The 15,804-nt window shown below is 45.9% G+C and overlaps 1 protein-coding gene across 2 annotated transcripts in view; it reads left to right on the top strand.

The window, feature by feature from the left end:
* Positions 1–15,804, top strand: part of LOC126354200 (uncharacterized) — a 730,861-nt gene that overhangs the window by 619,114 nt on the left and 95,943 nt on the right. The gene's annotated exons all lie outside the window — the stretch shown is intronic.

The raw sequence follows: 15,804 nt of genomic DNA, 5'->3' as shown, positions 1-15,804 counted from the left end.
AGGGTTCCTGATCGGAAGCAAGATGAACGGCGTCGGTGACAGAAAATCCAAACGCTTGAAATGCCTCCATCCCGAAGAAGTTCTCAACACTGGGATCAGCAACCACTGAAAATGTAACTGAGCGAACCATTGACATGTATGAGTCAGATGCCGTAAATTGTCCCAACAGCACAATGTTCTGTTTATTATAACTGGCCAGCTTCCACGTGACCGGTGTCAACAGCGGGGAGCCTAAACTCACATTCCTTCACGTCGCTGTAGCACTTGTATCGACCTGTATCCGGATCATTTAACTCGATAAACAATTTGGGAGAAATCAAGAGCATTGGAGTGATACTGTTTACATCAATTTCCATATCAAAAAAATGGTTCAAATGGCTCTGAGCACTATGGGACTTAACATCTGTGGTCATCAGTCCCCTAGAACTTAGAACTACTTAAACCTAACTAACCTAAGGACATCACACACATCCATGCCCGAGGCAGGATTCGAACCTGCGACCGTAGCGGTCGCGCGGTTCCGGACTGAGCGGATTTTCCATATCCCGGGTAATCGTCGATGAAGGACACAGAGAAGCGATGTGGCCTTTCTTCCAGCAAAAATTCCAAGTGGCTCCGCGTTTAGGGCATTCCGAATGTTCGTGCTGGACGAAACAGAAAGGATAAGATGGAAAGAGATAACGCTGACGCTGGATTTGTGGAGGTTGCCGTTGCGGCTGCGGCCGCTTTGCCCGGCCTCGGTCAGCTCAGCGCCGGGCCCGCGTGTCTGCCGCCGCCACGTCCGCTTACCCGTGCAAGCTATCTGTCGTCCTAGTGGGCACATCTTGTGACACGACTGCCAGATCGCACCACGCTTCAGTTTGTCAACCACTGCCCGAGAAACTAAAAAGATTGTGCTACATGCAAAACTTGAGCCAACGGGAGTATTCACAGAGTAAAGCCTTCTGGCGCATTCCTTGTTCGGAGCCAAGCAGATAATTGCGTTGCACACCATAGAGTCTGCACAAGAGTAATTATGGGCATCAGTGACGAATTGACACTTACGGCTAAGGCCGTGAAGTTGGGCTGCCCAGGCCCTGTATAACGGGTTTTGTTTCTTGCGTCATCAGAAGAACTCAACTAGCGCCGCTATGACATGCGTTTGCTTGCGATAATAGTTGGACAAATAGCACATATGGTCAAAAGTAAGGGTGCCGGTTCTTGTAAAGAGGCAAGTTGACACATTAAGTTATTCACCTTAGATAGAATCCACCAGAGGTACAAGTCTTTACACAAATTCGAGTCTGTCACACCGAAAGCCAAAAAATGCCGTCTGAGTGTGTTTTCGTAAGCGTCCCAACTCTCGGATGAATTATCATACGGAGAGAACGCGGGTGGATTGACCGGTGGAGTGGTTCCCTTTCAGTTAACGGGAGCCGACGAGGTGGGGACAGCCGAAGTAAGCTGTTTAGTCAAGGCCTGTAGCGGGCATCCATAATAAACATGATGAAACCGCTGTAAAGAATGCAAACGTGGAAACTATTCCAAACTCGTCGCCAATAGTGTTGTAACTATGCAGTACAAAATAATTCAAATTTGGCTTTATTCATGAAGCACTCAACTACAACCCTAGGTCATGGGGTGTATCGAAAGACAACACACACTGATCTGTATTTGCACGCAGACAGCTGCCACCACCCTTCACAGAGGAATGGGGTACTTAAAACTCTAGTACATAGGGCGCGCACTATCTCTGACACAGAGAGTCTACCCCAGGAATTGGAACATCTGAGAACTGTGTTTCGAAAAAATGGGTACTCAGAGTGGCAGATCCAACGTGCTCTCCGCCCAACCACTGCAGCACAACCTGTTGAGATGGATGAAGTCACGAGGGAGGAGGTAGGCACTGCATTTATTCCATACACAGGCGCACTCTCGGGGAAAATCGCCCGCATTCTGAAGAAACACCGGGTCGGAACTGTGTTTTGTCCTCCGAATAAAACTCGTGCACTGGTGGGGAGCGCCAAAGATGACCTCGGTTTGAGGAAGGCCGGCGTGTACCAGATTCCGTGTCAACGTGGCAAGTCGTATATTGGTCAGACGATGCGTACCGTCGAGGATCGATGCCGTGAACACCAGAGGCACACTCGACTGATGTATCGGAGCAAGTCGGCGGTCGCTGAACATTGTTTGTCGGAAAATCACGCTATGGAGTATGACCGCACGAGGATTCTGGTACAGACGTGGAGATACTGGAACAGCGTTGTTAGAGAGGCCATCGAAATTCGCACCAATGACGACCTCACAAACCGTGACTGTGGCTATAATCTTAGCAATGCTTGGGAACCAGCGATTGGGTTAATCAAGAGTAAATCGAGCAAACGCATAGTTGTGACGACCACGGCGGACAGAGCCATCACACCGACGTCATCTCAGCCGCCGTCGCAATCTGTTCCACCGCGCTACCGTGGCGCGGGGCGCGGACGGCGGAGGGAGCGCGCCGCGGGCGGAGGGTATTTAAATCGGCCGCCGCCGCGACCGAACCCAGTTCCCCCTGAGCAGCCATAGCGTACGGATCTCCGTGCCGGCACGTTCACAGGAGCTCAGTCCGTCAGTTCACCTGATGATGGCGACATGTTTGATCGCCGAAATATTGTGCCCGTTGGACACTATAGACCGGCAGTACACCCGTGGATATTTTGACTATCAAATACGCCGGGAGAAACTCAAGAATCACAAGACACAGTATACTCACGTGAACGGCACAGTGTGTCCACAGCTCGTGGTCTAGCAGCTAGCGTTGCTGCCCCTGATTCGATTCCCGGCCGGGTTGAGGAATATCTCTGTCCGGACACTGGGTGTTTGAATTGTCCTCATCATTTCATCATCATCATCATCATTATCATCATATTTCGTGACCGTGGCTCGATTGGACTGTGTAAAAAAATTGGGCTGCGGTAAAAATTGGGACTGTATACGGGCGCTGATGACCGCGCTGTTGAGCGCCTCACGAACCAAACATCATCATCATCATCAAGGCCAGTGAACACTGCTCCGCCCATGCATATGAATGAGTCACCGGTAAATGGTGCGGTGGAGACCTCACCGCTCGCGCGTCTCCCACAGGCGGCATCCAGCGGCCGGCCAGCGCTGATACAGTTGGATGCCGATTGACACACGTACGCCCGGCGACACCACACTCGACGCATGCACACACACTAGTCGCAGGATAAAACAACTATAAAGGGCTGTCAAGTCAAAACGAGACACTTGCCAAAATGTAAACTTGTAAGCGAACGTACGTTCCATTGGGGTTGAGAGTGTTCCGTTGATAGTGACCGGCCGAAAATATCTCACGAAACTCGTGTAGCTTGAAGAGGGAAGCCAGATGGCGCTATAGTTGGCCCGTTAGATGGCGCTGCCATAGGTCAAACGGATATCAACTGCGTTTTTTTAAATAGGAACCTCCATTTTTATTACATATTCGTGTAGTACGTAAAGAAATATGAATGTTTTAGTTGGACCACTTTTTTCGCTTTGTGATAGATGGCGCTGTAACAGTAACAAACTTATAACTACGTGGTATCACGTAACATTCCGCCAGTGCGGACGGTATTTGCTTCGTGATACATTACCCATGTTAAAATGGACCGTTTACCAATTGCGGAAAAGGCCGATGTCTGGCTATTGTGATATAAATTCCCAACGGACGTGTGCTATGTTTGCTACTCGGTATCCTAGACGACATAATCCAAGTGTTTGGACCGTTCGCCGGATAGTTACGTTATTTAAGGAAACAGGAAGTGTTTAGCCACATGTGATACGTCAACCACGACCTGCAACAAATGATGATGCCCAACTAGGTGTTTTTCCTGCTGTCTCGGCAAATCCGCACACCAGTAGCAGACACATTGCGCCAAAATCGAGAATCTCTAAAACGTCGGTGTTGAGAATGCTACACCAACATCGATTGCACCCGTACCATATTTCTATGCAGTAGGAATTGCATGGCGTCGACTTTGAACGTCGTGTACAGTTCTGCCATTGGGCACAAGAGAAATTACGGGACGATGACAGATTTTTAGCACGCGTTCTATTTAGCGACGAAGAGTCATTCACCAACAGCGGTAACGTAAAGCGGCATAATGTGCACTATTGGGCAACGGAAAATCCACGATGGCTGCGACAAGTGGAACATTGCGACCTTGCCGGGTTAATGTATGGTGCGGCATTATTGGAGGAAGGATAATTGGCCCCCATTTTATCGATGGAAATCTAAATGGTGCAATAAATGCTGATTTCCTACGCAGTGTTCTACCGATGTTACTAAAAAATGTTTCACTGCATGACAGAATGGCGATGTTCTTCCAACATGATGGATGTCCGCCACATAGCTCGCGTGCGGCTGAAGCGGTATTGAATAGCATATTTCGTGACAGGTGGATTGGTCTTCGAAGCACCATATCCTGGCCCGCATGTTCGCCGGATCTGAAGTCCCTGGATTTCTTTCTGTGGGGAAAGTTGAAGGGTATTTGCTATCGTGATCCACCGACAACGCCTGACACCATGCGTCAGCGCATTGTCAATGTATGTGCGAACATTACGGAAGGCGAACTACTCGCTGTTGAGAGGAATGTCGTTACACGTATTGCCAAATGCACTGAGGTTGACGGACATCATTTTGAGCATTTATTGCATTAATGTGGTATTTACAGGCAATCACGCTGTAACAGCATGCGTTGTCAGAAATGATACGTTCACAAAGGTGCATGTATCACATTGGAACAACCGAAATAAAATGTTCAAACGTACCTACGTTCTGTATTTTAATTTGAAAAACCTACCTGTGAACAACTGGTAGTCTAAAATTGTGAGCCATATATTTGTGACTATTACAGCGCCATCTATCACAAAGCGAAAAAAGTGGTCCAACTAAAACATTCACATTTCTTTACTTACTACACAAACATGTCGCAAAAAATGGTTGTTCCTATTTTTAAAAAAACGCAGTTGATATCCGTCCGACTATGGGAGCGCCATCTAGCGGGCCCACCATAGCGCCATCTGGTTTCCACCTTCAAGCTAGACGAGTTTCGTTCTTTGTAGATTTTTCGTTTGACGCTTATTTCGTGAGATATTTGGCCCGGTCACGATCAATGGACCACCCCGTAAATAGTATGTATGCCTACTTCTCACTCGCTTTGCACTGTTCAGACTACGTTCGTTTCGTCCCTCGTAGTACTGTATTGCAACGATGATGGAACGTCCTTGCAATGTTCAAAATAAGTATAGGGGGAATGGAGAGGGTTGGCGAGAGCGGGGGAGGGATGTTTCACTACCGAATGACGTCACACGAATCTGGAAGAACTTATTATTATTAAAATTTGTGCACTTTACAGGGGTCCACTGCTCACACTCTGAACAATGTTATTCTAGAGGTCACATTCACACCCAAAAGGCGACGTTCGTGCCATGTAGTTAATCAAGACCTGCCTTAGCGAGGCGCGGGAGGTGCGCGGCAACGTCAGTTCGTATTTCACGCGTTTTGACTCAATTCACTATTTTTTCGAGCTACTGCTGCCTTCGGGTGGTGTGCACTAACGACTGCACATCGATTATACTACTTTTGACACAATTCTTATAAATTTCTTTGGCGACCCAAAAGTTCTGCGGTTCCGTTGCCTTAGAGTGCCAACCACACACTCCTCATCACTTGGCGCCAACCGTTAGCAAGACGTGCTCTCGCACTATCCATAGCAGCAATGCTTGTGGATATAAGCTTACAAACTGTTTACTATTTCAAACTTAATCTCTATTAACTGATAATACATTTATCCCACTGTGAGGCAAGAGGGTCAGTACCTTCGCGCAAACGTGTTCGCGGTTGCCCACTGAAACGTGATTGTACCCGGGCGTGCACCTCTTAGTCCGCAGTGGGGTCACATTTTGTCAAGGTGGTTTCTACTACGCTGCACAAGTTTCACTGGGAAGCCCTTACACATCCTCCTTGCAGTCCCGACCTCTTCCGATGAAATTTCCATATTTTTGGCGCCCTGAAGGAATTCATGGCCATCGGTTTTCTTCTGACGAACAGATGCATTCCTGGGTACAATCATGATCCCTTAGGCAACCACAAATGTTTTTTCCATCAAGCCGTTGATCATCTTGTATCATAGGGGGTTCAAAATGGTTCAAATGGCTCTGAGCACTATGGGACTTAACTTCTGAGGTTAGAACTACTTAAACCTAACTAACCTAAAGACATCACACACGTCCATGCCCGAGGCAGGATTCGAACCTGCGACCGTAACGGTCTCGCGGTTCCAGACTGTAGCTCTTAGAACCGCTCTGCCAACACGGCCGGCTCATAACAAGGCCGCGCAAATCTGTACAAACTCTTGTGATCAGGCCGGCCACACACAGTTACGACTCCTGCAGTGTTGGGGCGTGCAGACAGTCTCATTCGAGGTGATCGACGGATGACACTCCAACACCTCGCTGCACAACTGGAGTGTCTGTTGGTAGTGCTGACATACTCGCCCACCAGTTGGGGTACTATAAGGTGTGTGGCCGTTGGGTTCCTCGCCGCGTAACAGAGGACTATAAAGAGCAGCAAAGGACCATCTGTGCGGAATTGCTCGCGCATTGTGAGGCTAATCGTGCCAACTTTTGATGCAGCAAGACGTTGGCTCGAACGTCGACCAGTAGGGTGGTACCACGTGCCCATTCTGGCCCTCCTAGTAAGGTGGCATAAGGCCGTTGGATTGAACGATGTTGTAAAGTAGCGTTTTGAGACAAAATAGTGGGTGATAATGTGGTGTATCGAACCTGCTTTCAGAAAAAAATGTGTTTCATTACTTATGTAACGCCCGTCGTATTAATATTTATGGCGATTACTCCTGAAATAATAAATAATTTTCTTACTTGTTTTCCATCTGTCTCGTTTGAATTTGACTGTCCGTTAATGTCTGATGAAAATACTAAGGACAACAAGATACCATAATCGCCCACGATCTCCCATCAACTGATTTCAATAGTACTGAGAAAGTATTTAGTACTGTTAAGACGGAGGTGCACTTTTTGAACTATGGCTTGACCGAGAGTTAAGGCTTTCTGTTGAAGGGTCATGAACTCACAATGGCTACATATTATATAATCCATAACTCACCATCTAAAATTAACAAGATCTGACAAGAGATCTCGCAGCACAGAATATATACATAATTCTATCACATCAAAGTTCATTCAGGTTGTATATTTTCGTATTTTTGCTACTTTTTGTACTATAATTTCAAACAGAATTATTTACCCAATTACGTTAAAAACTGTAACTACTGTGCAATACTAGTCAATACTCAGAATCACAACTAGACGTATAAACGTAATCATAATAAATTTACGAGTCATAATAAATTTACAGCGGATAATAAGTTGTTAGTATTTTCTATGTTATTGACAGAGAGCATCAGCTAGCGCATCACATTAAACAAAAAATTTCTACCAGTCCTTTAATAAGAGCGTATTCGAAATGTTGACTCCTAGCATGTTCTGGCGCAGCCATCGGCCAAGAAGTATTTATGGTATATTGATAATGATCAAACAATCGAAACTAGTTGAGCCATTAAATAATTTGTGTGAGCCTTTCACTGACATAATCTGTATTGCATTTAGAAATATCTGTGACAAGGGAATAAGAAATAAAAACTTCGCGGTTTGACGGTAAAACTGTAATTCTATCAGACTGTGGATTGGATAGTGTTTTGAATGATGTATATCAACAAAAGAATAGCCGGTCGATGTGGCCGAGCGGTTCTAGGCGCTTCCGTGTGGAACCGCGTTACCGCTATGGTCGCAGATTCGAATCCTGCCTCGGGCATGGATGTGTGTGGGCTAGTTAGATTTAAGTAGTTCTAGGGGAGTGATGACCTCAGATGTTAAGTCCAATAGTGCTCAGAGCCATATGAAGCATTTTTGAACAAAAGAATAACAAGGGTGGTGAAATGTAATCGAATTAAATCATGAGTCATTAAAATAGGTAGATGATTTTTGTGTTTGGTCACCAAAATAACTAACGATGGGCGACGAAAGGAGGATAGAAGATTCACAATGTCAACAGCGAGAAAAACATTCCTGAAAACAGAAATCTGTTAAGGCTGAAATAAAATTAAGTATTGAAAAATACTTTGTGATGGTATTTATCTGGGGACTAGCAGCGGGCGATAAAGAGAAGAAGATAATCTAAGCTACTGAACTATGGTGCTGCATAAAAATGCTAAAAATCAAATGGGCAGATTGAATAATTAATGAAGAGGTACTGAGTCGAATAATAAAAAAAGACATTTATATCACTACATAACTAAAAGAATTGGTGTGTTGATTTGATACGTCAACAACATCAAGCTGAGGTGCATGTTTTTTAAATACTCGATAGCGAACAAAGAATGTAGTGTTGTAACTGCGTTAATGAAGTAATACGCAGTAATACGGCCGGGAAAATGGCGGAGGTTGTAGAGCGAGAGCGGGGTATTCACGGAATTAGAGTTCTCCTTTTCGCTGCGCACCAAACCAGAAATGATCCTACCGGGAACGAGCTTGGGCCTGTTGGTGAGCTGACGTCACTGTCGCCATGACAACAATTTCCGCCACAGCATGCGAGCAGCATGTTGTGGTTGGCAGGAGAGCCAACACCGTGTTACTAGAGGAGGCCAGGCACGCGATTTAGCTCACGCAGGCTGTCGTGAGGTCTGGAACAGGACAAGGAAATTAGAATTTAGAAACAACGGACGTATCTGGTGGAATACTTAACTTTAATCCATTAATGATGAACGTCGCTCTTGACGGTACATAGTTCACAATATCAATAGTAACTGATAATGACGCCTTGCTAGGTCGTAGCAAATAACGTAGCTGAAGGCTATGCTAACTATCGTCTCGGCAAATGAGAGCGTATTTAGTCAGTGAACCATCGCTAACAAAGTCGGCTGTACAACTGGGGCGAGTGCTAGGAAGTCTCTCTTGACCTGCCGTGTGGCGGCGCTTGGTCTGCAATCACTGATAGTGGCGACACGCGGGTCCGACGTATACTACCGGACCGCGGCCGATTTAAAGGCTACACCTAGCAAGTGTGGTGTCTGGCAGTGACACCAAAGAGCAGACTTCAAATGCGTTCGCTGTGGATTTGGCTGTGTAACTTCATGCATTATATTCATGCGAAGTCTTGCTGAAAAGTAATGCCTTCGAATTTTTTTATGTGAAAACTCTTGAAGTATTTTAAATAAAACTAACTTTATTAATGTTCTGTACCTTTAGTCTTCACGTCTAGATATTAATTTCTCAACATAGTCACACTGGCGGCGAACACACTTCTCCCGACGAGAGATCAGTCTGTTGATACCGCCACTGCAGAATGTTTGACTTTGTTGATGGGGCCACAACCGCACCTCTGCTTGCACCGCTTCATCATTATCAAAGTTAGGTCTTCGAAGGTCTTCTTTAAGCTTTGGAAACGGATGAAAATCTGATGGTATCAAGTCGCGACTGTATGGAGGGTGATCGATGATGCACAGAACCCAAGGCGGCGGATCGTTGCAGATGTCGCAACGGTCGTATGTGGTGTGGCACTATCGTGCTGAAGGAGACGGTGCTCCACATGTGAACTAACTCTTCGAATACGTGCTTTCAGTTTTCTGAGGACATTAAAAACCGCCGCGTTACACGTACGATTCGCAGCTCCCTACAAGCAGAGGGAAATCGGCGCAGTAATACGCTGGACATGAAATACCTCAATTGATATTGAGAACAGAATAAAAAAATTCGGATGCATTACTTTCCAGGACGCTCTAGCAATATTCATATCTCCTAAAATAACATCATTATTAAATGCAGCTGGAACGACAGGGTTTTCTCCCTCAGGATATTTCATAAATTGGTACAGCAAAATACCCACACTTTCATACGACAGGCCCACGACTACCTGAGTTTCTCTCTCCCTTTTTATACACATCGTAAATTTATTCCGAAAAAAATGTCGTATTACGTTTGCATGCCTAGTTGTGATTCTTAGTGTTGACTGGTCCATATATTGCACAGAAATCACAGTTTTCGACCGAACTGAGTAAGTAATTCTGTTTCAAATTATACTATAAACAGTAAGGAAGACACAAAAGTACACACGCTGAGTAAATTGACGATTGACTACTTTTTCTGCGCTATGAGACTTCTTGGCAGGCTTCGTAAGTTTTAGATGATGAGTTGTGGACCATACAATAGATGAACAATGTGAATGCAAGTCCCCTGACAGAAAACATCAACTCTTGGCCTAGGCATAGTTCCAGAAGTGCACATCCCTCTCATCAGCACTCAGTTGATGGGAGGTCGAGCGCGATTATCGTCAGACAGGAAGGAACAGTCAAATGAAAACGAGACAGATGGATAAAAAGTCAGTAAGCCGTTTATTATTTCAGAAGTAACCGCCACATTTATCCCAGGCGAGCACCTCTTCGTCCCAAGCAAATCGACGGCCTCGTAGTAGGTCCTCCTGAGAGACAGAGAGAATGAATTTTCGTTACCATGAAAATGTTCGTCTTGCCGAGTAGGCGATGGAGCAGTGACATTTGAAGTATGAGTCTATTTTGAGCCATGTTCGAGGTTTGTACCGTCCTATCGCACTAAGTAATGTTTATAATACGAACTGAGTTTTTTTGTTAAATTCACTATTTAATGTCTTCTGACTAACGTTCTGTCACAAATATATAATTTTCAGACAGCTGTTTGACAGAGAAGCCAAATTTGTCGTCATACCCCGTACTGCTTGGTGAGAGCAGACTACTGGCTTCCTACATTTCCAGATTCCGCAATATTTCTAAATTGTGTTATTTAGCGACTTCTCACATCATTATTTCCATTCAGAGTCTTCTTCGTTCTCTTTTTATTCGTTCTTTGTGTGTGTGTGTGTGTGTGTGTGTGTGTGTGTGTGTGTGTGTGTGTGTGTTTCCTAAATAAGCTCTACAGATTGCATTCAGAGGCTGTTGTAACGTTATGGCATAGTTATCGAGTGGAACGAAGTTATTCGCAAACCTTAAAATGTTTTATTTCACTAACTTTCTATTTCTCTTATTCCTCTCTTCACTATTGTGGTGTAAAGAACTAGCCGGTTCGGTACCGGCTCGCTTGCCATGTGGAGGTCCCGAAAGCTTTGCTAATTGGGTTGCACTTGACTTGCACGAAACCTGTTCGTTTTCTGATGGTGGTAGAAATTTCAACACCAATAACTGGACGACAACGAGTGGAGATGTGTTCGTTATGTCCGGATTAATTTTTGACCCTTTTCGCGGTCGTTCGTGCAGTTAAAGTTGAAGGGACAATGGGGGAAGGATCGGGCGGGGTGGGGCGGGGCGGGGGTGCAAGGAAGGGCGGGGGAGGGTCTAATAGCGATCTACCCTTGTGTGAATGCTCTGAAAAGCTAATCATTTTCATATCACAGCATCTTCTTCCTGTCGCTTAAATTCCGCGTCTGCATCACGTCATCTTCGTGGTGTGGCAATTTTAATGGCCAGTAGTGTATGTTTCGAAGGAAATTCAGTACCATGTTTTCCTCTTACGAGTATTTGCAGTATTGACTAGTGGGTTTGAAATTCTAGCTCGTCCTTTAATTCCCTGCTTATGGGGCTCCCTTCGTGTTGTTTTGGTGCTGAGAGGATTCACGAGTGCAACATTCACTTCTGCAGAGACTTACGCAGCTGTTTCTCCTTTTTTTCGTCACAATCCTCTTCAATGACTGTCTGTCACGATCACTCAACATACACATTCGCCGGCCGCGGTGGCTAGGCCGTTCTAGGCGCTCCAGTCCGGAACCGCGCTGTTGCTACAGTCGCAGGTTCGAATCCTGCCTCAGGCATGGATGTGGGTGATGTCCTTAAGTTTAAGTAGTTCTAAGTCTAGGGGACCGATGACTTCCGATGTTGAGTCTCATAGTGCTCAGAGCCATTTGAACCCAACACACACATTCGTCCAGGTTGTGACTTAGCAGAGTGACGTTTTTCCACTTGCCCTGTATGCCGTATAGATGTTCGATATGGTGCCTCTTGGAACACCAAGCACTTGGGCTTCTCTGGTTACGGAATCACCCATATACGGATAGCAACAGTTTAGCCACGTTCGAAATCACTTGCAATCTATTCAGGACACTGCACACGTGTTGTTCCTGGGAGAATAGAACAGCGTCAATTGCAGACTTGGCAAGCATCTGCTTCTAATGTAGTGCCATGAATGTGACCACCACCTATGTTCGACGACAACGTTCAACAACCACTCACAAACGGCAAGGGGCAGGGCTAACAGTGAAAAGTAAACAAAGCTTATCGGAGGGATGCGCAGAAACAGTGCATTCCGACTTCCAAACGGGCATGACCATTTGCTATCGGCCCAAGGGTGGCAGCTTTCGGTAACGACTAAATATGTAAACTTGGCGTGCCGCCGTGGTTGAAGTTCAAGTGGTTCAAATGGCTCTAAGCACTATGCGACTTAACATCTGGAGTCATCAGTCCCCTAGAACTTAGAACTACTTAAACTAACTAACCTAAGTACATCACACACATCCATGCCCGATGCAGGATTCGAACCTGCGACCGTAGCGGTGCAGATGTTGAGAACTGACCGTCCAGATGAACCAAGCGGCAACCGTTTAGCGAACGTAGTCACGTCTGGGCCTCCTTAGCGGGCGCCTGGTTCATGCATCCATCGGCGACTAAGGCTCGAATTTGCACAGCAGTGCCGCATTTGGACGTCCACTGACGTGGCAGGTAGTCTTTTCAGCTGAATCACTTTTTCTACTTCATTGGAGTGAAACGTCTGAAAGTAAACACCCCGCTACAATCATTGCAAGGGTCCGGTCAGGAGGAGTGGGAGGGGGGGGGGGGGGGGGGAGGGGGAGCGTTATGTTCTGAGGAATGTTTTTGTGAAGTACCCTGGTTGATCTCGTCATTCTGGAAGGCATAGTGAATCAGCACAAGTATTCATTTATCCTTGGGAGCCACGTCCACATGCAGTTTGTTTCTCCCTGGCGCGACAGACTTTACCAGCAGAGCAATGTAAAGTGTCACACAGCTCGCAGTGTACGCTCATGGTTCGAAAAGCACAGGGTGGGTTGGCCGTAGTTCCCTGGCCACCAAATCCATCCCAGCCCCCTGACCGGATTTAAACCCAACCGAGAATCTGTGGGACCACCGCGATAGCATCGTAAGCTTCATGGAGCCTAAGCCAAGAAACCTGACGCAGCTAGCCACGACGCTGGTGTCGGCATGGCTCCATGTCTCTGTCAGTACCTTACAGAACCTCATTGACACTCTTCCTGCACGTCTGGCTGCGGGCTGCGTTGCAAAAGGTGGTTATTCAGCGGTTGACAGGCAATCACATTAATGTGATTGGGTCGTATTTGTTCAAGCACGCATTTTTCACCATATTTCCACATCTTTGTCGAACCCCTTTATGCTAATACAGCGTGGCGTAGCAATCTGCATGTTCATATTTTAAGTTTTGGTTTGAAAACATATGCGGGACGTGAAGGATGAGCAGATGCAATCCCTTTTCTCTAGGTGGGTGAATACTTGCTAGTGACTCTAAGACAAGCGTGAGTTGTTAGTGAAATCTGAAAGGATTAGCGAAATTTTTTGTTGATAGCAAAAGTCAACATCTTGCTCTGTGTTTTTGTGATTACTATCTCGTGCTTCTCAAATCGTTCAAATGGCTCTAAGCACTGTGGGACTTAACATCTGAGGTCATCAGTCCCCTAGAACTTAGAACTACTTAAACCTAACTAATCTAAGAACATCACACACATCCATGCCCGAGGCAAGATTCGAACCTGCGACCGTAGCGGTTGCGCGGTTCCAGACTGAAGCGCCTAGAACCGCTCGGTCACAGAGGCCGGCTCTCGTGCTTCTGACAGCACGTGTAGAGCGAGTGGTGTTCAACTTTTCTGTTATTTTCTGATCGCATGGTAAACTCCAAATAAGCGCACCGTACAAGAAAATTAGCCACCTCCAGCAGACGTCGTGTAACACAGCCTCTGGTCTTGATAATAGTTTCAGTAGAACGAGGAAGAGTGTCCACAGATTTCTTCAGCTGTTCCGTCACCAGTTGAAGCCATTCACTGATGACTAGATCCTGTAGAGCTATCGAACTACGAGAATGTTGATTGCTGTTTCAAATAGTCACGTGTTTCCCTTCTGTAACGGTTCGTGTTTCCACGGACACTGTTCTAACGCCGTGTTAAACGACTGCAAGTGGTACACCATTCTTTGCAGACACATTGGCACAGTCCGCGATAATATACCAACAAATCGGATAACTTCTTTCAAGGTTTGACCGTAGCTTCTTTCTGACTTCCTGTTCCACCTCATCTTAATGCGCTGGTTTCGTACAAGCGATTGGCACATACAGATCACTTCAGTGCCATGAATGACGCAAGCAGTGGAGGGTCGCATGTCTGCCTGAAACCAAAGTTATTACCAGTCTGCAGCCCTCCGATATGACCAGCGTACTATTTTAATTGTGAGACTAATATTTTGTCCAATGAATTTATAATAAAGCATGAATTGTAAGCTTATAATTACATGATGTGTGATAGAGGTATGATAACTTATTTTCCAGTACAGACATGTTTTGCGCACGAGCTGATGAAGTTGGGAAGTCGAACAATTGTAGCGAGAGATCAGCGGGGAGCAAGAGGAGAAGTGGCTGACTTTGACAAGGACATCTTATTTGATAGAGGACGGAGATTTGATTCCCGCCGTAATCACATCAAAGGACACAACGGTGTGGCAAGTGGATTACAGAGCAGATGAGAGACCGGGCAGGGAACAGAGCATGCATGAGGTCCCCTGACAGCGCCGCTGTGTGCGGCGGAAACCCGTGCAATACGACACAGGGGGAGACAGTTCCGAAGAAGCCAAAATAACGTGCCTGCAAAATGTTAAGGCTGCTTTCGTAGATACTGAGCGTAAGGGGGCACGATACAGAGGTGGCTGACATTCGTTGATATCAACGACAAAGAAGAAAAATTAAATCCTCATTACCACAACGGAGGGGTGTCTGTTGAGAGGCCACACAAACGTGTGGTTCCTGAAGAGGGGCAGAAGCCTTTTTAGTAGTTGCAGGGGCAACAATCTGGATGATTGACTGATCTGGCCTTGCAACAAAAACCAAAACAGTCTTACTGTGCTGGAACTGCGAACGGCTGAAAGCAAGGTGAAACTAAAGCCGTAATTTTTACCGAGGGCATGCAGCTTTACTGTGTGGTTAAATGATGATGGCGTTCACTTGCGTAAAATATTCCGGAGGTAAAATAGTCCCCCATTTGGATCTCCGAGAGGGGACTACTCAGGAGGTAGGTTAGAAAATTTAAAAAAGGAATTAGTGAAGTTCGATGGCAGGATGAACTAGACTTCTGGTCAGACGAATACAGGGTTGTAAATACAAAATCAAATAGGGGTATTGCAGGCGTAGGTTTAATAATTAATAAAAAAGTAGGAATGCGGGTAAGCTACTACAAACAGCATAGTGAACTCATTATTGTGGCCAAGATACACTCCTGGAAATTCAAATAAGAACACCGTGAATTCATTGTCCCAGGAAGGGGAAACTTTATTGACACATTCCTGGGGTCAGATACATCACATGATCACACTGACAGAACCACAGGCACATAGACACAGGCAACAGAGCATGCACAATGTCGGCACTAGTACAGTGTATATCCACCTTTCGCAGCAATACAGGCTGCTATTCTCCCATGGAGACGATCGTAGAGATGCTCGATGTAGTCCT

This window comes from Schistocerca gregaria, chromosome 3 (assembly GCF_023897955.1).
Source record: "Schistocerca gregaria isolate iqSchGreg1 chromosome 3, iqSchGreg1.2, whole genome shotgun sequence".
In the NCBI taxonomy this organism is placed as follows: Eukaryota; Metazoa; Arthropoda; class Insecta; order Orthoptera; family Acrididae; genus Schistocerca; species Schistocerca gregaria.
The sequence above is the reverse complement of the archived record's forward strand: the minus strand, read 5'-3'. Positions and strand labels throughout refer to the sequence as shown.